At 40.2% G+C, this 23,184-nt stretch overlaps 1 protein-coding gene across 4 annotated transcripts in view; it reads left to right on the forward strand.

The window, feature by feature from the left end:
* LOC127631776 (E3 ubiquitin-protein ligase RNF43) overlaps positions 1 to 23,184 on the forward strand; it is a 138,777-nt gene that overhangs the window by 23,857 nt on the left and 91,736 nt on the right. The gene's annotated exons all lie outside the window — the stretch shown is intronic.

Consider the following 23,184-nt stretch of genomic DNA (forward strand, 5'->3'; position numbering starts at 1 on the left):
ATGCTACATACATGCTGGTTGGAGGCACTGTGGAGTGTAGTTTGGTAACTATGCTATGGTTAGCACATGATTTTATTGCAACATACATTTCATATGCAACATCTACCTGTCCTCGTCATTATCTTACGCTCCACTCTTCATCATAATGGTAACCCCCCAAACCTTATAAGTCTCAACGTAGCAAAACTTTAAAAGCTAACAAGTATCCCCTTTGTATTCACTAGGGCTGGGCGATAGGACAATGTTTTCGGATATCAACAATGTCTTACAAATCTCTCAATGTCGATTTCAACACTCACTGACAGACGATGATCATCAGTATTGTTTAACAGCCAAAACAGTAACCCAGGGTGTGAAATTTGCACCCGACATTCGCCAAATGCAACCAATCTGAATCCGTCTCCTTATTCGCAAGCTGGTATTTCATAAGGGGGCAAGTTCGCCCATCTACTCGCGACCGTGATGGGCGACTTGTAGATGTCTTGGAGTAGCACATGACAAGAAATGCTATTAAACACAAAGACAAGCGCTTGAAGAAACGCATTTTATTATAGTTAAAAACAGACAAAAGAAAAGCAATCAATGCCCGTGTCTGATTCACTGTTTGTTCAGAGGCGTCACGTGGAACACGTACATGTAAAGAGTTATCACTCTTCTCTGTTTCAGTCGTCTGAAAACCGTTCGCAAGAATAGTGTCGCGTATGAGAATGCTGCAAATGATCTAAGACCATCTCAGGAGGTGCTGTGAGTTTAGCTCGCTTTATTTCCACGATTGTGAACGCAACTGCAGGTTCAGTAATGTATATCATATCATAGAATAATTCAAGACCACCTGGAGTGGTGGTGGTGTAGTGGTCTAAGCACATAACTGGTAATCTGGTAATCAGAAGGACACTGGTTCGAACCCCACAGTCACCACCATTGTGTCCTTGAGTAAGGCACTTAACTCCAGGTTGCTCCGGGGGGATTGTCCCTGTAATAAGGGCTCTGTAAGTCACTTTGGATAAAAGCATCTGCCAAATGCATAAATGTAAAATGTCAAATGTCAAAGACCACGTTCACCTTGAAGCTGAATTTGAGTTCTGTTTTATTGTCTTTAGGCAGCATTAACTGTATTACCGAAATGCGATAAGAACTCTCATTTGGCTGCATTATTTTGGGAACACAAGGAAATGTATTGGGCTTGCACCTAATATAAAAACTGGTGTTTTATATTAGTTTAAACACAGACTAAGTGAAGTAACAAACTGTTTTAGCCATTTTGGAAATATAAATGATGTGGGTTGTGTTGAACTTTCTATATAGGTAATGGTTTATATAAAATATTATTTTTATTGTTATTATTATTATTGTCTTTACACTTGTCTTTTTTTCTTATTTTTTAGGCTATTAGTAATTTTGCACCTGTTGTTGTAGACAAATACTTTTTGTGTGATGGTTGGAGACGGCGAGGTGGTTTATATAAGATTTTTTGATCATTTTGTTATTTTTGTAAGCTTTTTATTTTTAATTTAAAGTGCAATTTTAAATTAGAAATATCTTTTTAGTTTATCATGTTTCAATTAATTACATTTTTAAAGTAAAATAAATAACGCAAAAATATTCAATGACCCTCTGCTGGGGGTTGCCGATATAATCAGATATCACGATATTTTTTTATAGCGGTCACGATAAAATATATTTGATATTTCACCCAGCACTAGTGTTCATCTTGCACAAAAACACATCAAATAACACTTAATTTAACATATCGTGTACCGTGCAAAGCATGCAGGGAAATGGAAATCCCCTGCCGGTTTCATCAATGCTACATTAACACCAGAAAAAGTTTATGTAGTTCCAAGTTAAATGCATTAAGTAATCTTGCATTTTACAGATATGAATGGATGGACAAAATGTTATAGAATTGAGTCGCTTTAATTCATTATAATTAAGTCAAATGAACAAGCATGTGTAAACATGAATCATTTGTGTACTTTTTATACTGAAATCAAGACAAAATTAAGGAAAAAAATATTAAAATACAAAAATGTTTCTAAATACTACAAACTAAAAAAATACTAAAAAATATATAATGCTTTTTTGTTTTTACATTTTTTATTTTTGTTGCAATGGTGAAATCCTGTTTTTTGTGAACAAGTAACATGCATGGCAACAGTATAATCAGTTTCTGTTAACCTTTTTTGACATATTTAATATAAGTGAGCCAGACATATATTATCGCCCGACAAATGTTTGTAATGTGGTTCTCTCCTGCAAGGTTTATTCCATGTAATATCAACCCATTTGAGAAACTGCTCCCGGCTGAAATATTTGATTTTTGTTCATTTATTTTCTGAAGTAAGATAAACAGAAATGGTGATCATATCCAAAAAATTAATTCATATTTAATTAATAATGGAGTAATCCATAATTTTGTAGAGGAATGACTATTTTTGCCTCATTTTGGAGCAAAACTACAGGTCTAAAAAATAACCTTATAAAGCTGTCCGCATCATGATTTTATATTTCCACAGAGATTGGTAGATCTATTATTAAAATCAGTGGACTTCAGCACCTCTTGTTGCATTATACCCCAATGGTGTGAGCCCAAAAATTGGGAGAAAGCACTTTTTTGTGTTGTTTTTCCAAAGTTTGACTGCCTATAACTCCAGAAGTATTAGAGATATCGTGATATGCTTTTAGCATCTGGTTCAAAACAAACTTTCTTTTTAGTATCTCCATCTTTATGGCCCTATAATGTTATATACCAGAGATACAGAGTTCTCAACGTGGCTCCTGGCATAAATTGTTCAATTTTACACATTTTCAGTGGTCGAAAACCAAGGGTGGGTCACATGGTATGAGGCTAGTTTTTCTTGAAATCCAGTGAGGATCCAGTAACACTATCTTGAAAGTTTCAGCTGTAATTGTTAATGCAGGGCTGTTAGATTGCAGTGTGTATTCATTCATATGAACCCATAAAAGAGGTCAAACAGATAGTGGTGTGTGTTCGAGTCATGCTGTCTCACTGCTTTAGTTTAAGAGTGTGTGTTTATGTGTTCATGGCAGAAAAGTCCCCCAGTTCATAACCTAATTTCAGTTTAATTTGTGTCATTTTAGGTTTAACCGTGTAACAGACATTTATCTGAATTTGTGTGTGTAGCTTTTAAATAACTTTTGTCTGTGTATAGTGTGTGTGTGTGTGTGTGTGTGTGTGTGTGTGTGTGTGTGTGTGTGTGTGTGTCCTCGCTGTGATCATTTCCCAAACTCTATTACTCGACATCAAAGCATCTCAGATCTTGTGCCGCTCTGTCAACAAAAGCCATATTGTATACGCAGATATTGAGGCTGACAGAAAATGCTTTATGCTTTTCACGTCACATGCTCGCCGTACAGACGGCCAGCAGCGCACACAGTGTCCCGTTTGTGACCTTTCCTCACGCTTTCCCTGTAAAAGACTTCAGAGTTGACTGTCGAATCGTTTGTGCCAACTGCGCCTTTCTCAAACACTCCCTAAACTTAAACAGGGTGCTGTCCGTCAAAGCACATTTGCCAGTTTTATTTGGTGTTTTTTCTTTTTACGCTTAAACAAATAACTTCAGTTTGATGCAGATATTTCTATAGCCAGACTTTTTGCAAACAGGGTGGGGTCGTGATTCCGCACACCCAGCCCCTAATCAGGCTAATTAGCCCTTGAGAGGAATAAAGGCTGACCGGAGACGGCAGTACGACAGAGAGAGAGATTTACGGGCAGCCGTCCAACGCCTCTTTATTCATAAATATTATTTATATAGTCAAGCCGGTTCTCGCCGCCTCGGGAACCCGGGAAGGAGGAGGGATGTGCCGTACTAGAGTCCTCGCCACTACCATCCACCCCAACGGAGCAGCCGCGGCCATCTGCCGGGGGACGGAGGAGCCCGGCCGCCTGAGAACGGACAAACGGCTGCAGACCGCGAATGGAGAAGGGGCTCCCGACCGCCACCAGTGGCCGGTAGACTGCCCCCTTTCTGCCTGGGGAGACGCGGCTGTCGTCCATTAGAGGGTGGAGGAGTGGCCGAGGACCAAGCTACGGCGTATTGGAGAACCGGCAAGAGGTTTTTTCTCTCTCTCTCTCTCTCTCTCTCTCTCTCACTCTCCCAGTGCTGCTCCGTGTTGGCCTTTTCCCCTCTCTTTTTAAATGTTTGGTTAATTTGGTACGCCGTTACGACGTGTAGGTGCCACACTTCTTTTGTTTCCCTCCCCTTGTCCCCTCCCTCATCCAGGTAGACGGGGATGACCTGCCAGCAGGGGGTCTCGGTCCACTTGTTTGGTGCGCACCAAGGTACGGATGACAGCGTTCACACTTGTTCGATTGAACCACAACGTACAATGTCCATGCGTGTGACGCACAGAAGATAATATCTGATCTGTGTTTTGAATTTGTGATCAGAAATTTCCGACCAAACATTCAGTGCCATGAACTTCACAAACCAAATCCATCGAGTAGTTCTTGGTAAACTGGTAATCAGAAGGTTGCTGGTTCGAGCCCCACAGCCACCACCATTGTGTCCTTGAGTAAGACACTTAACTCCAGGTTGCTCCAGGGGGGATTGTCCCTGTAAAGGTGCGTACACACTGCCAGCGACTTTGTCGCTGCAGGTCGCCAGTGGCTGGCGGTGAAGTCGCTAGTGGGTGTTCCCACTACTGGTTGCATAGTAACGTTTATAAATGACATTCACGGATGCCATTCCATTGCTGTTGACAGCGAATCTCTTTTCTTGCCACTAAAAACAAACATTTTGGAGGGAAAAGACTAAATATAAATGGAATCAGTACATAAAATGCTTTATATCAAAGATGAATGAGAAACAAGGCGTGCTGTTTGCCATAGCGGCTGTTTATCTGCGGCGAAAACGCAAATGCCGTTCTGTCTGGGTCCATAAAATCCCCGCGATCTCAGATACACCTTTCCACGCAGTATTTTTCTTAAAAATGTCCTTGTACGTGGGAAGAGACATATAAAGCACTGGAAAATTTCTAACAGCAAGAATTAGCCTTTCATCCATCTTTCCGTTACTGCAGGAGCTGAGAGAGAGACAGAAGGATCACGTGAGCTCTCCCGTCTTCTCTCCTATTGGCTGTCGCTTCCGTTAGTCGCTCCAAAGTTGAACTTTTCTCAACTTTGTGGCGTCGCTGGACACGCCCACATCTAGCGCCAACGGTCGCGACAGCTCGTGTCGCCGGAAGTCGCTGTGCTCGCATTGAAAATGAATGGTATTGAGTCGCTGTCGCGCGCGATGTCGCTGGCAGTGTGTACGCACCTTAATAAGTGCACTGTAAGTTGCTTTGGATAAAAGCGTCTGCCAAATGCATAAATGTAAATGTTCTTCTGAAGCGCTTGTGGTAGCAGTCTGGAAGATTGTAAACATGATTTGTTTCCCAAACGGACCAATATAAATCTGTGCACTTCTGTTGGAAAGAATTCCCTCTGAGTAGTGATGGTGTCATTTTGCTCACTTGATTGAAATATGTTTAGACAATTTGTTAGCTGATTTTGCATCATTGGGATTTAGCATTTCCATAGAATTAAGTAACGGTTCTTGTACGATGAATATTCCAGTGAAACCATGATCAACTCTTCACAACAACGCATATCGCATTTGGGCGTTTTGTTACGACACACGTGAGAATGAATTGCGTTTTGTGTTATGATGTCAAAAATGAACGCAAATGAGATTTCAGACCTTCAAAATAGACAATTATCTGTGAATAACAACTTAAAACAATATTCCGGGTTTAATACAAGTTAAGTGGACAGCATTTGTGGCATTATGTTATGTTGCATAACGTTACATTATTTAGATTCGTTCCTCCTTTTCTGTAAAACTAATAGTGTTATAGTGGGGCACTTTCGATAGAAGCGCCAATGTTTTGAGGGTTTAAAGACAGAAATGTGAAGCTTATAATGAGCGGCAGGCCGATTAATCGGCCGATATTTGGCCACTTTGCCATTATCAGCATTGGCTGATAACGGAGTTCGCTTGACGATTGATCAGAAGTTGGTTATAGTCCATCAAAATGACAGTAACAGGGCGGAGGGCGGGGCCGGGTCGTGATTATACACACCCGGTCCTTTATCAGGCTAATTAAGCCTCTGATTGCAGATGATGGTGCGACGAGAGAGAGAGAGAGAGAGAGAGAGAGAGAGATTGTTTACGGGCAGCTGATCATCATGTGTGTGTTTGTGTCGTTTGTTTAAGTTTCTCATTAAAACTATTATTTATGAAGTCAAGCCAAGTTCTCGCCTCCTCCTTGCCCTTCTATATCCCTTTACACTGGTGCTGGAAACCCGGGAAGGAGGAGAGATACGCCGTAGTAGAGTTCTCGCCACTACCATCCACCCCAACGGAGGAGCGCGGCTGCCTGGAAGCGAAGGAGCGGCCGCCGACCGCGATGGGAGAAGGGGCTCCTAACCGACCCCCTGGACCGGTCAGGGGCTCCAGGTAGACGGGTATGACCTGCCGGCAGATGGGGCCGAAGGCACGCCCCTCCCCAAGGAAAGAGGTGTTTGGGGGGTGTATGTCATGCCTGAGAGAACGAGGGCGGGGCCGGGTTGTTATTATACATACCCGGTCCCTTATCAGGCTAATCAAGCCTCCGAGAGGGATAAAGGCCGACTGCGGAAGGTGGTGCGACGTGAGACAGTTTACGGTCAGCTGACCATCATGTGTGTGTTTGTGTCGTTTGTTTAAGTTTCTCATTAAAACTATTATTTTTAAAGTCAAGCCAAGTTCTCGCCTCCTCCTTGCCCGTCTAAATCCCTTTACAATGACTATTCGGCCCTTCTCTTTTTAAATTAAGTCTCTGCCGTCTGATTGGCCAGAAACATACTCTTCGCGAAAACGCAAATCGCATATGGTTACGACACGGATGAGAACGAATTGCGTTTAGTTTCAGTGATGTGAAGTGCGAACACAAATGAGATTTCAGAGCTTCAGAAGAGACTATTATCTGTGAATAACAACTTAAAGGGATATTCACATTTTTAAGGGCTTAAAGACAGAAATATGAAGTGTAGAATTAGTGGTAGTCCGATATATCGGCCAGGCCATTGTTATTACCATTGTCCGATAACGGTGTTCGCTTGACCGATAAACAGAAGTGTTAACTTTCCCTTGAGTCCGTTCTCAAATATATCAATATATTTGTCAAAGGATAGTCAACACTTTCAGTTTTCAAGGTTTTAACTTTTCAAGTTTATGCAAATTTGTATACAAGTATTGTATAAAACAAGTGTTTGTTACACTTTAGAAATGTTGCGTACATCTGATTTGCTTTTGTTAAAACGTATTCTGTTCATCTGCATTTGTATCGGTCATCGGTCATCCTACCGTCTAGCTATCGGTATCGGCATCGGCCATCGAAAACCCATATCGGTCGACCACTACTTACAACTTTATTAAAACACTTACATTAATTGTTCTGTTAAAACAATTGTATTATTTAAGCTGTAAAGTCGTTTAAATGATTGATTTAGGGTTTACGCTGTTCGCAATGGAAACAGATATGTAAAATTGTATATAACTTACTCGAAAAGGTTTGTAATTGATTTTATCACACTAAAATCATGTTAAGACTACATTTTGGGTAATTTCACATTTAATTTTCTTCAGGTAGCTTGCTATACAGATGTCGATAGTTTAACTAGCGTAACTTTAACTACCTTTCCCAGCAAGATTCTCCTCAAACTCAGTAGTTGAAAGAGAAGACTGTAAAAAGACGACTGTTTATATTCATGCACCCCTAGTGGCGGTGCTGAGAATGCAGCGCACCGAATTGTGTTCTGAAACATTTCAGAATGTAACGGGGTTGCAGAGATGGATGCGTTTGTGTTCATGTACTTGTGTAGAGAGTGTTTCTGTCGCTCTCTCTCTCTCTGTCTGTCTGTTGGAGGTGAATGCTTCGGCTTGGCACAGTGCAGGAATGTTGAAGGTCTGTTGCTCTGTTTGCCGGTTCTGTTCAGCTCCGATGAGTGGAAGCTCAGAAGCCAGACGCTGCCCACAACATTAACCCTCTCCTCTCCATAGTTCCCATATTTAACCTTCTTTTAACTTATATAGTCCCCTTATAATGTTACTGAAGGGCTCTTGCACCATAAACCGGTGTCATTTAGTTTTCCATGACCATTTTCTACCCTCTTTCTGACCGTTACAATTAAACAGGCTGTACTGTATCTTGAAGACTAATGTAATTTATGCAAATGACCTCTGTTATGATTGGCTAACCATTTTGCATGTGGAATAAGTAACAACGTCCCTGCAAAATGATTGCATACTGAATGAGTGTTATGTAAAAGTTGATGGTCATTATTTACTCATCCTCACGTTGTTGGAGACATGATGCATGTGCTGACAGGGCACGTTTCTGTTTAATCGTATTTTCTTTGCATGCTCTCACTTTGTTCAATTTAAAACACTTGATTATCAAATCAAAATAACAAAATATGCATTTAAGGGAAGATAAAAATATGGATGAATATTGTCAGTGATGAAAGATATCGGCATGGATTTTTGCAGATTACCGATAGTTCCAAAAAGCAACTATCGGCACCGATTAATCGGTTAAAACCGATATATTGGTCTACCTTTATTCCAAACCCATTTGACTTTCTTCCGGTGAACACCAGAAGGAGAAGGCGAAATGTTAGCCTTAGTCACCATTCACTTTCATTGTATCGCAAATAGATACGTTCTGTTAAAGTGGATCATTCTGCATATAATCTGCAGAAAAAGTCAATTGGACTTTGAACAACATGATGGCAGAACTTGGGGAAACTTTAGCTTCAAACAGGTTTGTTTTGATCTGTTATGTATATTGTGCATTGTGACATTGGAGACACTATCCTACAGCACGGGAGAGAAATGCAAAGAATCCATGTTTCTTGCAGTTGTTGCATTTCTGACATGGTTAGCCTTGCGTCGTACAGGCTGACTGTAGTGGCTCTTTAAGTTGTAATCTTTCGCTCTCTCTCGTTCTGCACTCCAAAGTCCAGCGCGCAGGGCCTGACATGCTAAACTTCAAATGTAGAACTGCAGTGTGTGTGTGTGTGTGTGTGTGAGTGTGAGTGATTTCACAAAGAACACTCTGTCTGTGAAACATGCAGCTGTTTTTGCGAAGAGCACCAGCCGTAGTTTTTGTCCGTGACTTCAGTCTACATCAAGGCCTCTGTTGCATCAGCCTGCAGTGGGCCAAAGTGTCGCTCTGTTCTTTGAAACAACACACACTTACACAGAATAAGTGGGAACAGGCTTTTGGTTTGATAAAAGTGGACATTTAAAGCAACGGAGGACGAGAAAGCAAAGAGTTTATTCTGCGCTTGTTTCTAGTTGAATCATGAAAACATGTCCAGTCCACGTTTCACTCCTAAACCTAAAGAAAACAATAAATGATTGAATTTTGTACTTTCATGCATGTTGTATTCGGGTAATATGATAATGTGCTACTGAACAGTAGTTCCTCGGCCACTCCTCCACACTCTAGCGGACAACAGCCACGCCTCTCTGGGAGGATCGGAAGCAGTCCTCTGGCCCCTGGTGGACGGAACGCCCCGCCGTGTTCCAGTGGATGGAAGGGGTCTCCCCCGCCCCTTGCAGCGGTCCTCTCCCTCCAGGCGGTTGACCAGGAGCCCCTCCCCGCTCGCGGTCGGTGGTGTCAGACCCCGCCACGTTTCAGCGGCTTGTAGGGGTCTCCTCCGCCCCTGGCAGCGGCCCTGACCACTCCAGGCGGTCGTTAGGAGCCCCTCCTCCCCTTGCACTTGGCGGCCGTTCCTCCACTCTCAGGCGGCCAGGCTCCTCCGTCCCCCGGCGAATGGCCGTGGCTGCTTCATTGGGGTGGATGGTAGTGGCGAGGACTCCACTACGGTGCACCCCTCCTCCTTCCCGGGTTTTCGGCACCAGTGTAACAAGGTCAAATGGAAAGGAGGAGGCGAGAACCGGCTTGACAATATAAATTATAAATTGTTTATTAACTTATCCAAAAAGACAAACACACACAGGTGTCAGACAGCTGCACGTAAATCTCTCTCTCTCTGTCGCACTGCCATCTCCGATCGGCCCTTATCCCTCTCGGAGGCTTGATTAGCCTGATTAGGGGCCGCGTGTGTAGCATCAAGTCCCTCCTCCACCCTGCCACAATGTAATACGCACTTTACAGTGGATTAGTGCTCTGCTCTGTCATCTGATACAACGCGAATGATTCTCAATGTCTGTGGAGGTTTTAGTGGATGAGCGGTCGGATTTATACAGTACACAGCTTATCCATGCTAAGATTGCAGCTTTCCGCGGTTCAATAGAATAAAAACTAGGACATTTTAAGGATTTTAATTTGATTAATTGTCCATTTCAGTGTAAAAGGAGTAACAGAGCATGCATTTAAAAATAAGCATATGAGCGTTTTAAAGCTGTTGTGTGTCAGTGATACTGCGGTACTGGATAGAGTCGGTGCTCGGTACGACCGGTACTGCAGAAACACTAGTATCGTTACATCTTTTCTATTTTAGTATCGACTTGGTACCGAAGTACCAGTATTTTTGACAACACCAGTCTTGACCATCACAAATGGATATCGTTTGAAAGTTTAAAAGATCTACTTTCCAACGCATGCAGGCATTATTACCAAAATTTAACAAGTGCTTTGAAATTTGCATAAAAAATCACTAGAGTTCTGTTTTTTAAAATGTATTTAAATAAATTGTACTGTACATATTATTGTAATGAGTAAAAACATCAGACTGATCAAATATTCATGTGTCATATGTTGTTGGAAAGCTCTTAAAGAGTAAAATACAACCAGACTATTTGTTTTACTCGCAGACACAAATATAGCGAGTAATCAGCTAAATATGTGTCTTTGACAATTATGTTAGTGCTACTTGATTGTCGCATTTCGCTTATAACTTTACAAAGCATTAACGAAACATAAAACATCAAATATCATTATTTAGAGTCTGTGATTATCTTTCAATGGAGTCCACACACAAGATAATCAGATGTATAGATCATTAGATAATCCACATGAAGCACAATGTTACATATGACCACCAGGAGATGGCGCCAAATACATGACACAGACTCAGTGATGACACAAATGACACAGAATGAAACTCACTCTGTGAAATCTCATGACTAAAATCATGCAAAGTAATGCTATAACTTTTGATTTCTTTGTTGTGTCAACACAACTTTTTTCTCATGATGATGGGGGGTGGGGGCTAATTTATTTAATAAATAAAAATGTTTTTTTTTACACTAGGCCTGTCCTCTCTCTCTCTCTCTCTCTCTCTCTCTCTCATTATAAGCGTGTAAGTTTAGGTATGCCACTGAAACAGACATTTTTAAAAACACCTTCAGTGCTTAAAGGGTTAAACAGCTTAAAACTAACTTGATATGGTTGCTAAAAACATATAATTTGCTAATATTTTATTATTGTGCATGCAGCATTTAGGACCTCATATTATTTGAGACTACATGAAGATTTGTGCTTTTAATAATTCATTTGTCACATTGCACGACCGTTTACAGTGAATTTGTGGAGGGAAAAAGGTTATAAAATTGATTTCATACTTTGGTATGATGTTAAAACTTCAGAATGTCTTATTTCTCTCTCTTGATTTGGATGAGACTTGTGAGAATCTCCTCTTTCCTCTGTGATTTCTCTGTTGTGTGCCCACAATCCTTCTGTCAGATAATGGCATCTCTCCCAGAAGACCGTGGACTGTCTGGAATGCTGAACATATGGCTTGCACAGGACTGCGTTGCGTTCCATTCACACGCATGCATGTACACAAGTGCACGCAAACACTGGCATTGACCAGTTCATACGGATACAGATACGGGTTCTGCTTTGATCTTCATGCCACTTAAGCAGGGTATGAAATTAACTTTTCAGCCTTTTATGAAAAATGTTCCAACCAGTCGGATTTCTTGTCCGCCAATTTCTTTTATAATACAAGCATGTTTAAAAGAGTCTCATGAGCATTCAGTACACATAAGTCATTTCTTGGTTGATTTTAAATTAGTCAAATAATTCAGTCAGATTTTTCCTGTCACTATTCTGATTTATAAGTCTTTTATTTTTAAAGCCGGGAATCGGACTACACTGGTTGTGCTGTATGTTGTTGATTCATTAAAAAGAACCGGCTCAAAAGAGTCATTTGTTTGAGAATCGGACTACACTGGTTGCGCTGTATGTTGTTGATTCTTTAAAAAGAACCTGCTCAAAAGAGTCATTTGTTTGAGAATCAGACTACACTGGTTGTGCTGTAGTTGTTGATTCATTAAAAAGAACCTGCTCAAAAGAGTCATTTGTTTGAGAATCGGACTACACTGGTTGTGCTGTAGTTGTTGATTCATTAAAAAGAACCTGCTCAAAAGAGTCATTTGTTTGAGAATCGGACTACACTGGTTGTGCTGTATGTTGTTGATTCTTTAAAAAGAACCTGCTCAAAAGAGTCATTTGTTTGAGAATCGGACTACACTGGTTGTGCTGTATGTTGTTGATTCATTAAAAAGAACCTGCTCAAAAGAGTCATTTGTTTGAGAATCAGACTACACTGGTCATGATGTAGTTGTTGAAAAAAGAACCTCACCTCACCTTTTTGTATATTACAGTGATTTTACCATGTTTAAGGAGATGTAAAGCCTCCTATTTTGTCTTATATTTATCAACACCCCTTAACCGTGTCAAAAATCACTGGAACACACAGCCTTTCATGGCTTATTGCTTTAATAAACTTAAGTTGTTATGACTCTGTGGTGATAATATTAAAGCTCTTGTAAATTCTGTACAGTTGTGTCATCAGTGTGATAATTCCGTCAGCTCTGCCTTTTCCCTGGAATTTTCTCCTGTTCCCTCCAGTATAATCAATCTGGATCCACTGTAGAGTCGGAGGCGATCACGGCCCCGCCGTAATGATGAAATTCTTTTGATCTGAACATTAGATGATTTTATTAGATTAATACAGGGGCTTAATTACTGTCGAGTATGCTCTCAGTATGACATTCCTTCCATTCGACGCACGCTCGAGACCGAGGTGTGTTCAGACGTGAAAGAGTTTGTCGATATTAGGCCACATCGATACGTGTGTGCTCAAATCTGACAGTGGCGAAACAGAGTAACGAAGTGAGTTATTGCCCTCATACTCGCTTCAAATGGCTTTTCATCTTCCAAGCAGAAAGAAAAACAAATGTAGGCCTACGTCTTTCTTTTCTCTAGCGATGGCAAATTGTAAAGTTCCAAATATATCGGTTTTACTGATGAATCGATGCCGATAGTTTTGTTTAATTCCTCATCAATAAACCTTATTTTGTGTAATATTTTGTAAATATATATCTGGTAAAGGCAAAAAAAAAGCTTAATTTGGTTAATACTTGCATATAGAGCTTTGTATTTTGGGCTTGTTTATGGTTAAAAGTCCATTGTAATGCACCAAATCTGAAATTTTCTGGTTATTAGTTGGATATTGGTTGCATAATAAACTGCTTTTGGGTTTTTATTCATTTTGGACTCTTGTAGCCTCGATATATGTGCCTGTCGGCTATCAGCCCTTTCCACCATCTTGGTTATTAGTATCGGAGAAATCCAGTATTGGTCGACCTCTATTCATAAAAAGCAAAAAAATAAACAAAATTTGTAATATTTTATGAATTAATTTTAGAAACTATCGGCCGATTACAAAAAGTTCACAAAAAGGCAAAAAAACTATTTATTTTTTTTTTTACATCATATGAACTAATTTTAGAAACTATCGGCCGATTAATCGGTTATCGGCCTTTTCCACCACCTTAGTTATTAGTATCGGAGAAATCCACTATCGGTCGGCCTCTAATACATATTTTATCTTGACTTTTATCATATGGAAAGAGTCACCAATATATTCTTCAAAAACAAGAAATAAAATAATACGGGCTTGGAATGACACGAAGGTGAGTAAACGATGACATCATTTTTATTAAACTCTTCCTTTAACAACAAAAGTAAAGAAGCTTGCAGAAGAGAATCACAAAGATTGTGTATGATATGAATCTCCACTCTGGCTCTGTTTCTTTGTGTTTGTTAACTGTTAACTATTACCAAGCCATGTGTATTTTGGCTTGTTCCCAAAACTGTTACACACACACGGGTGAATATCAAAAGACTTGCATTGTGCTCTGAGTCGCTATTGTGCCACCGCTTTAGCCTCCTCATTTAGCCTACTTTCATATTCACTCTTATTTACATCTAATGTTCTGAGAAGTTCATAAAAACACACAGATGTTGAATCTTGTGTGTCATCTGTAACCCCGCCCTCCTCGTTCTGGCTATTAATGGATAGCTGATCAAAAGGCCGGGTTAAGGCAGCAGAAGTTTGCTTTGTTTACTTGCCTTAATGTGGCTTACTTTACCTCAACCAATCAGTTATTCATTAATATCCCACTTTCCCTCCTTTTTCCTATAGGACCCATGCGTGCTGGACATCTCTATTAAGTGTGTGTGTTTGTAACGTGGTGCCAATTGGACTAAAATCCAAACGGATAACTCGACAAAATCATGGAGGCTCAAGTGTTTGGTATCATTGTCAAGAATACTTTTCAAAAATGTTATTGATATAGATTATGATACATTCTGAGACTCTCAGCCTAAGAAACTGCTGAAAAATCACAATAATAGTTTGCCAAAAGTTTACTTTTTTTTTTCCTGTTGACATTATATATCTCTGGGTTTAAATAAGGTGGCTCTGAAAAACTCCTGTTGTTTTTTGAGTAATTAACACACACTTTTTTGAGTGTGTGTTAATTCGACAAAGCGATCAAAAGTTATAACATTACAAATATAATGTATCATAGTGTCCAAAAACATCTCCAAACAAATAAAAGATAATAATTGTACATAAGAACTAATTACACATGCAAACACAACAATGACTAAAGGTTTGCATAGCATGCAGACATGATTTTAGTCATGAGATTTCACAGAATGAGTTTCATTCTGTGTCATTTGAGTCATCATTGAGTCTGTGTCGTGTATTTGGCGCCATCTCCTGGTGGCCATATGTAACATTGTGCTTCATGTGGATTATCTAATGATCTATACATCTGATTATCTTGTGTGTGGACTCGATTGAAAGATAATCACTGACTCTAAATAATGGTTTGTGCTGTTTTATGTTCGGTTTATGATTTGTGAAGTTATAACCGAAAACATGGCATATAAGCAATGGCGACATAGTTATAAAAGACATATACTCCTATGTCTATTTACTGTATTTACTCATATACTCACCATCAATCATCCATGTGATTATCTAATCAGCCAATTGTGTGGCTGCAGTGCATAAAATCATGCAGATAAGGAAATATAACTACAAAATATGAGGCAGGTGGTTTTAATCTGTGTGTATATATGTATGTAATCTAAAATCTAATTATGATTGTTGTCATGCTTTTGTTGTTGTTTGTGATGGTGTTTAGGTGTGGTAAGGAAACGGCGTTCTGGAACAAAACACACTCAATTAGCTGTTATTATTGTGTGCATGTAGATGTACATCGATTTAACACATTAATCAGTCATTAATAAAACTTCCGGGGAAAACCCGGTCTTTCTCCCCTGCGCTGTGTTCTGCCTCCTGATTGGCTGCCTTACCGAGTATCTAATCACTTCTTATTGCTCGATATTGTGGCTTTATCTCTTCAGTCTTCATGCAAACAGGGAGTGAGACAGTGCTTTGGAAGACAAAGCAAATCATATCGCTTCAATCTGTGACCTGGAGAAATATGTTGCTGTGAATGTTAAATGAGTTCAAACAGACTCTTGAGTGCCTGCAGGCAAATGAACCGTATTACAACGGCCCGGAGAAAAGAGATGAGAGGGAGACACCGCAACATGAGCATTCGTTTGGACCTGGCCTAAACATTTCTATAGAGATCCCCCCCCAAAATAAATATTCCGTCATCATTTATTCACCCAAATGTTGGTCCAAACCTGCATGACTTTCTTTCATCTGTGGAGCACAAAAGCGTCAGTCACCATTCACTCATCTCTGTTCCATTGAAGAATGAAAAACATACACGTTTAGAACAGCACGAGGGTGAGTAAATGAGCGTAGTTATGTTTTTGAGTGAACTATCCCTTTAAATTGTGGTCTGTTCCTCACAGGAAGCTATTATTGGACTACAGTGGAATATAAGTGCACTTTTAGGGTGCATTTATGGTGCATTTTTGAAGATTGACATCTCAGACATTCAGCTAAAGTAAATATTAGGGAATTGTCATGTGTGGGGGAACTGTCCCGTTAAATGGGTCTTTTCAGCAGGTTGTATATCGTGTTGTACGGTCGTATCTCTCCACTGTTTGACCTTCACATTGACTGGATGGTTTTTTCTCGTCAACATGTTATGAATCTGCTGCATAATGCTTCTGAAGTGGCAGCTGCGACACGCCTTTGTTACAGACTTGTAAACGGAGACCGAACACTTACAGAAGACATTGTTGTCCTGAACGGATCTGCTATTCTTAATCAGTATCACTATCTTTGTCTTGTTTTCCAGGAAAAATATCTAGAACAAGATGAATATAAAAGCAATTCAATCAGACGCTTTTGACTTGTTTAGACTTAAAGTGATGGTATTACCATGATACTTTGATGTACTATACTACTGAATAGTTGCCATATATGTGAATATATACACTCACCTAAAGGATTATTAGGAACACCTGTTCAATTTCTCATTAATGCAATTATCTAATCAACCAATCACATGGCAGTTGCTTCAATGCATTTAGGGGTGTGGTCCTGGTCAAGACAATCTCCTGAACTCCAAACTGAATGTCAGAATGGGAAAGAAAGGTCATTTAAGCAATTTTGAGCGTGGCATGGTTGTTGGTGCCAGACGGGCCGGTCTGAGTATTTCACAATCTGCTCAGTTACTGGGATTTTCACGCACAACCATTTCTAGGGTTTACAAAGAATGGTGTGAAAAGGGAAAAACATCCAGTATGCGGCAGTCCTGTGGGCTGAAAATGCCTTGTTGATGCTAGAGGACAGAGGAGAATGGGCCGACTGATTCAAGCTGATAGAAGAGCAACTTTGCCTGAAATAACCACTCGTTACAACCGAGGTATGCAGCAAAGCATTTGTGAAGCCACAACACGCACAACCTTGAGGCGGATGGGCTACAACAGCAGAAGACCCCACCGGATACCACTCATCTCCACTACAAATAGGAAAAAGAGGCTACAATTTGCAAGAGCTCACCAAAATTGGACAGTTGAAGACTGGAAAAATGTTGCCTGGTCTGATGAGTCTCGATTTCTGTTGAGACATTCAGATGGTAGAGTCAGAATTTGGCGTAAACAGAATGAGAACATGGATCCATCATGCCTTGTTACCACTGTGCAGGCTGGTGGTGGTGGTGTAATGGTGTGGGGATGTTTTCTTGGCACACTTTAGGCCCCTTAGTGCCAATTGGGCATCGTTTAAATGCCACGGCCTACCTGAGCATTGTTTCTGACCATGTCCATCCCTTTATGGCCACCATGTACCCATCCTCTGATGGCTACTTCCAGCAGGATAATGCACCATGTCACAAAGCTTGAATCATTTCAAATTGGTTTCTTGAACATGACAATGAGTTCACTGTACTAAAATGGCCCCCACAGTCACCAGATCTCAACCCAATAGAGCATCTTTGGGATGTGGTGGAACGGGAGCTTCGTGCCCTGGATGTGCATCCCACAAATCTCCATCAACTGCAAGATGCTCTCCTATCAATATGGGCCAACATTTCTAAAGAATGCTTTCAGCACCTTGTTGAATCAATGCCACGTAGAATTAAGGCAGTTCTGAAGGCGAAAGCGGGTCAAACACAGTATTAGTATGTGTTCCTAATAATCCTTTAGGTGAGTGTGTATATATATATATACCATGTTATCACACACTGTAAACATACTGTTACATTTACAGTAAAATACCGGCAGCTGTGGTTGTCAGAAATTGACATGTTGTCATGTTGGTAGCTTTACGGGATGTCATTTTGATGCCTGTATATTTTACGGTTCATTACCATTTATATAATTAAATTTTATTAACTTTATGTTCTTACCTTCTACAACTATAAAAGTCTATTTCACTTTATAATGTATTGTTAATCACCATAGTAACTACAAAAGGCCACATGACGACAAAGAACACCATCAGTGTAACACATGTGACACTAAAATAATGCAGTAAACATTAACTATAATATAACTTGGATCATCTCCAATGTTTATGACTGATATTAAAATTAAGAAGAAATGGGACGGGTCGTGCGGGGGACTTCTGGGAACGCCCGATTTATAGTTTTTCACTGTAATTTTAACAATAGTTCACTGTAAAAAGTACATGTATGCTGTTGTTAAACATAATATACTTTATTTGTGTTAATTATTCTTTAAAATCATACATTTTACATTTAAAAAGCAATATATTTATTTACAATATTTCACTGTAATATTACATGACGTTAAATATATTTAATTTTTTACCATAAATGTTACCCTAAAAAAAAAAACTACCCGTTTTTTTTTTACTGTATCATTGAATTATATATAAAGGAAGCTTGGGAACTGCATTATTTTCCCCCCTTTTCTCCCCAATCTGGAACGCCCAATTCCCAATGCGCTCCAAGTCCTCGTGGTGGCGTAGTGACTCGCCTCAATCCGGGTGGCGGAGGACGAATCTCAGTTGCCTCCGCGTCTGAGACCGTCAATCCACGCATCTTATCACGTGACTTGTTGAGCACGTTACCGTGGAGACCTAGTGCGTGTGGAGGCTTCATGCTATTCATCCACGCACGACTCACCACACGCCCCACCGAGAGCGAGAACCACATTATTGAGACCACGAGGAGGTTACCCCATGTGACTCTACCCTCCCTAGCAACTGGCCAATTTGGTTGCTTAGGAGATCTGAGTCACTCAGCACACCCTGGATTCAAACTCGCAACTCCTGGTGTGATAGTCAGCGTCAATACTCACTGAGTTATCCAGACCCCCCTATATTAGATGTCTTTAACTACTATATATTAAGCATTTGATACAATGTACTTATAAGCTTGTGAGACCACACGTCATTCTGTGTGGACGTTGCATTTTGGCTTCGCTATACACAACGCATCATTTAAATTCGTTTAAACCGACTGATCTCAGTTCAGGAGACTCTGTGCTACCAGTAAAGGGTTTAACTTTCGATGCACAGTCATGTGACTAAACAAAATGGTGCCGATCACAGCGGAGTTTGTCTTTGTGAGAAACGCCAACAAAACTACATCTAGTAAAAAACGTCATTACGTTTTTACATTGAAACCTGTTTGAATCAAAAGATTAGAGTCTCTAGTTTTACCCATTATGCCATGTTTAATATTGGAGTGATTTTTCATGAAACGGCACGCTGTTAAACACAATGACCACTAAATTGGACAATAGCACTAGGTTTTCATTAGAAATCCTAAATTTACTATGCGTTTTCACGTTGAGAAAAAATAGCTTTTAGAGGCTTTATATGGAGTTAGGATGATAATAAGGTGCATTTCAAATTGTTCTGAGACCAGTGCAGACAGACAGCACACTGGAGGTTAAGTTATGCACTAAATAGGGAGCAAGGGAGAATCCTATAGCTCTCCTATAACTGTTCTGAGACCAGTGCAGACAGACAGCACACTGGAGGTTAAGTCATGCACTAAATAGGGAGCAAGGGAGCATCCTATAGCTCTCCTATAACTGTTCTGAGACCAGTGCAGACAGACAGCACACTGGAGGTTAAGTCATGCACTAAATAGGGAGCAAGGGATCATCCTATAGCTCTCCTATAACTGTTCTGAGACCAGTGCAGACAGACAGCACACTGGAGGTTAAGTCATGCACTAAATAGGGAGCAAGGGATCATCCTATAGCTCTCCTATAACTGTTCTGAGACCAGTGCAGACAGACAGCACACTGGAGGTTAAGTCATGCACTAAATAGGGAGCAAGGGATCATCCTATAGCTCTCCTATAACTGTTCTGAGACCAGTGCAGACAGACAGCACACTGGAGGTTAAGTCATGCACTAAATAGGGAGCAAGGGATCATCCTATAGCTCTCCTATAACTGTTCTGAGACCAGTGCAGACAGACAGCACACTGGAGGTTAAGTCATGCACTAAATAGGGAGCAAGGGATCATCCTATAGCTCTCCTATAACTGTTCTGAGACCAGTGCAGACAGACAGCACACTGGAGGTTAAGTCATGCACTAAATAGGGAGCAAGGGATCATCCTATAGCTCTCCTATAACTGTTCTGAGACCAGTGCAGACAGACAGCACACTGGAGGTTAAGTCATGCACTAAATAGGGAGCAAGGGATCATCCTATAGCTCTCCTATAACTGTTCTGAGACCAGTGCAGACAGACAGCACACTGGAGGTTAAGTCATGCACTAAATAGGGAGCAAGGGATCATCCTATAGCTCTCCTATAACTGTTCTGAGACCAGTGCAGACAGACAGCACACTGGAGGTTAAGTCATGCACTAAATAGGGAGCAAGGGATCATCCTATAGCTCTCCTATAACTGTTCTGAGACCAGTGCAGACAGACAGCACACTGGAGGTTAAGTCATGCACTAAATAGGGAGCAAGGGAGAATCCTATAGCTCTCCTATAACTGTTCTGAGACCAGTGCAGACAGACAGCACACTGGAGGTTAAGTCATGCACTAAATAGGGAGCAAGGGATCATCCTATAGCTCTCCTATAACTGTTCTGAGACCAGTGCAGACAGACAGCACACTGGAGGTTAAGTCATGCACTAAATAGGGAGCAAGGGATCATCCTATAGCTCTCCTATAACTGTTCTGAGACCAGTGCAGACAGACAGCACACTGGAGGTTAAGTCGTGCACTAAATAGGGAGCAAGGGATCATCCTATAGCTCTCCTATAACTGTTCTGAGACCAGTGCAGACAGACAGCACACTGGAGGTTAAGTCGTGCACTAAATAGGGAGCAAGGGATCATCCTATAGCTCTCCTATAACTGTTCTGAGACCAGTGCAGACAGACAGCACACTGGAGGTTAAGTCATGCACTAAATAGGGAGCAAGGGAGCATCTTATATCTCTCCTATAACTGTTCTGAGACCAGTGTAGACAGACAGCACACTGGAGGTTAAGTCATGCACTAAATAGGGAGCAAGGGATCATCTTATATCTCTCCTATAACTGTTCTGAGACCAGTGTAGACAGACAGCACACTGGAGGTTAAGTCATGCACTAAATAGGGAGCAAGGGATCATCCTATAGCTCTCCTATAACTGTTCTGAGACCAGTGTAGACAGACAGCACACTGGAGGTTAAGTCATGCACTAAATAGGGAGCAAGGGATCATCCTATAGCTCTCCTATAACTGTTCTGAGACCAGTGGAGACAGACAGCACACTGGAGGTTAAGTCGTGCACTAAATAGGGAGCAAGGGAGCATCCTATTGCTCTCTAAGTGTGTTCACTCCTAAAATCTGATAAAGTTCAGTTTCAGGCTGCAGATGATGTTTGGATCACTCAACATGTTTGACACACATGGGACGATGATCATCAGTTCATAGATTCAACATTTATAATGGATAATTTTATTTGAACATGGTTGACAGTGATTGGACGATGCTGGACATTACTTTGAATGTGAATTAATTATGCAAATTTCTGATGTAACGTCTCAAGAACATGAATAATCAAGAATCTGATGAAAAAAAAATCTGTCTTTCTATAGCTTGGTATTATTTTATATTTCACAACTTAGTCCCGCTGTCCACATATGAGGACATACTTTTTTAAGAAAACTATTTGGTCTAAAAAAAAAAAAAACTATTTATAGCATGTTAATTAGGGACTACTAGTTACAACTCGAAAAGGGAAATGGAATATGCACACAGCAGTCACGCTCGGGTCTCAGGGGGTTAATGTATATACAGTATGTGTTGTTGCATTGTACTTACATTTAATTACATCTGTAGTTACACTGTAACTTCACTCCTAAACCTACTCGTACCCCAAGCTCAGTAGCAGCAAATGTGAATCTTCTGAGAATTTAACTAAACCACAACTAGTTACGCAATAAGTACATTTTATTATATGTATTTTAATGTTAGCACATAGTAGTTAAAGACACCTAAAATAAAGTATATTGTAATACTATTTTTGGCTGCTGTATGACACATTTGGATTAAAGCTTTTACAAAATGACTAAATGTAAATATACTGATTTTTGCAGTATTTTTATGCTCCGATCTGCTCTATCACTCGTGGTGGGTTTGAGACGAGGTTACAGTAGTCACCCGACAACTGCTCGAGAAGGTTAAAGGTTAACACTTTCACTTATTCAACCTCACTTTAGGAAGCAAATCATAAACTAGTCCAACACAAGTGTGTCGTTATTTTGGAGATTAAAATACTTTCTTGTATCCCACCTTAATGTGCAGAGACAACCGTAAGAAAGCAATTTGTTTTTAACAGTGCAAACACTAGGGCTGGGGAAAATACAGCATTTCCCATTAATCACAATCGTCATTTGAACGATTCCATTGAGGCTGGGCAATATATATATATATATATATTTAAAAAAAAAAATCTGTTGGATCCGTTTTTTGCTCTATGCACAATGAGAGGAAATCACTCACATTTGCAACCAAATTTCATGCTATGTGACCAAAATGTATACATTTGGCAAGCGAGATCCTTTCACTACATGTTGAGAGTAACACAAAGTTGTTCCGTGTAGTGTGTGTCTAAAGACGAGATCCACGCAGCCGAGTTGTCACTGAATAATGTCTCTTTTAAAACCCTTTCTGTTCAATACCGTCAGTTGTTGTTCATAAACAACAAAAGATAAACATGCGCTCATTTAAATACGCTGTTTACAGAAATGCAGGATTTCCTTAAAGAGACAGTACCGGTTATTAACACGTTCAACCAATCAATGTATATACCTGAAAATAGTACAAATCTTGTAATCAATAAAAGTGTAACTAAATATAATGTATGCAATATAGTATCATATTTATTGATTACATTGTATCATTTTTATTGATTGAGCTTGTGAATCGTAAACTAATTCTGTATCAATATCCAGCCCAAACCCAGGTTTATTCAAAAAAAATCCCAAGATCCATTTTCCAATTTACAGC

Source organism: Xyrauchen texanus, chromosome 3, assembly GCF_025860055.1.
Source record: "Xyrauchen texanus isolate HMW12.3.18 chromosome 3, RBS_HiC_50CHRs, whole genome shotgun sequence".
Lineage (NCBI taxonomy): Eukaryota > Metazoa > Chordata > Actinopteri > Cypriniformes > Catostomidae > Xyrauchen > Xyrauchen texanus.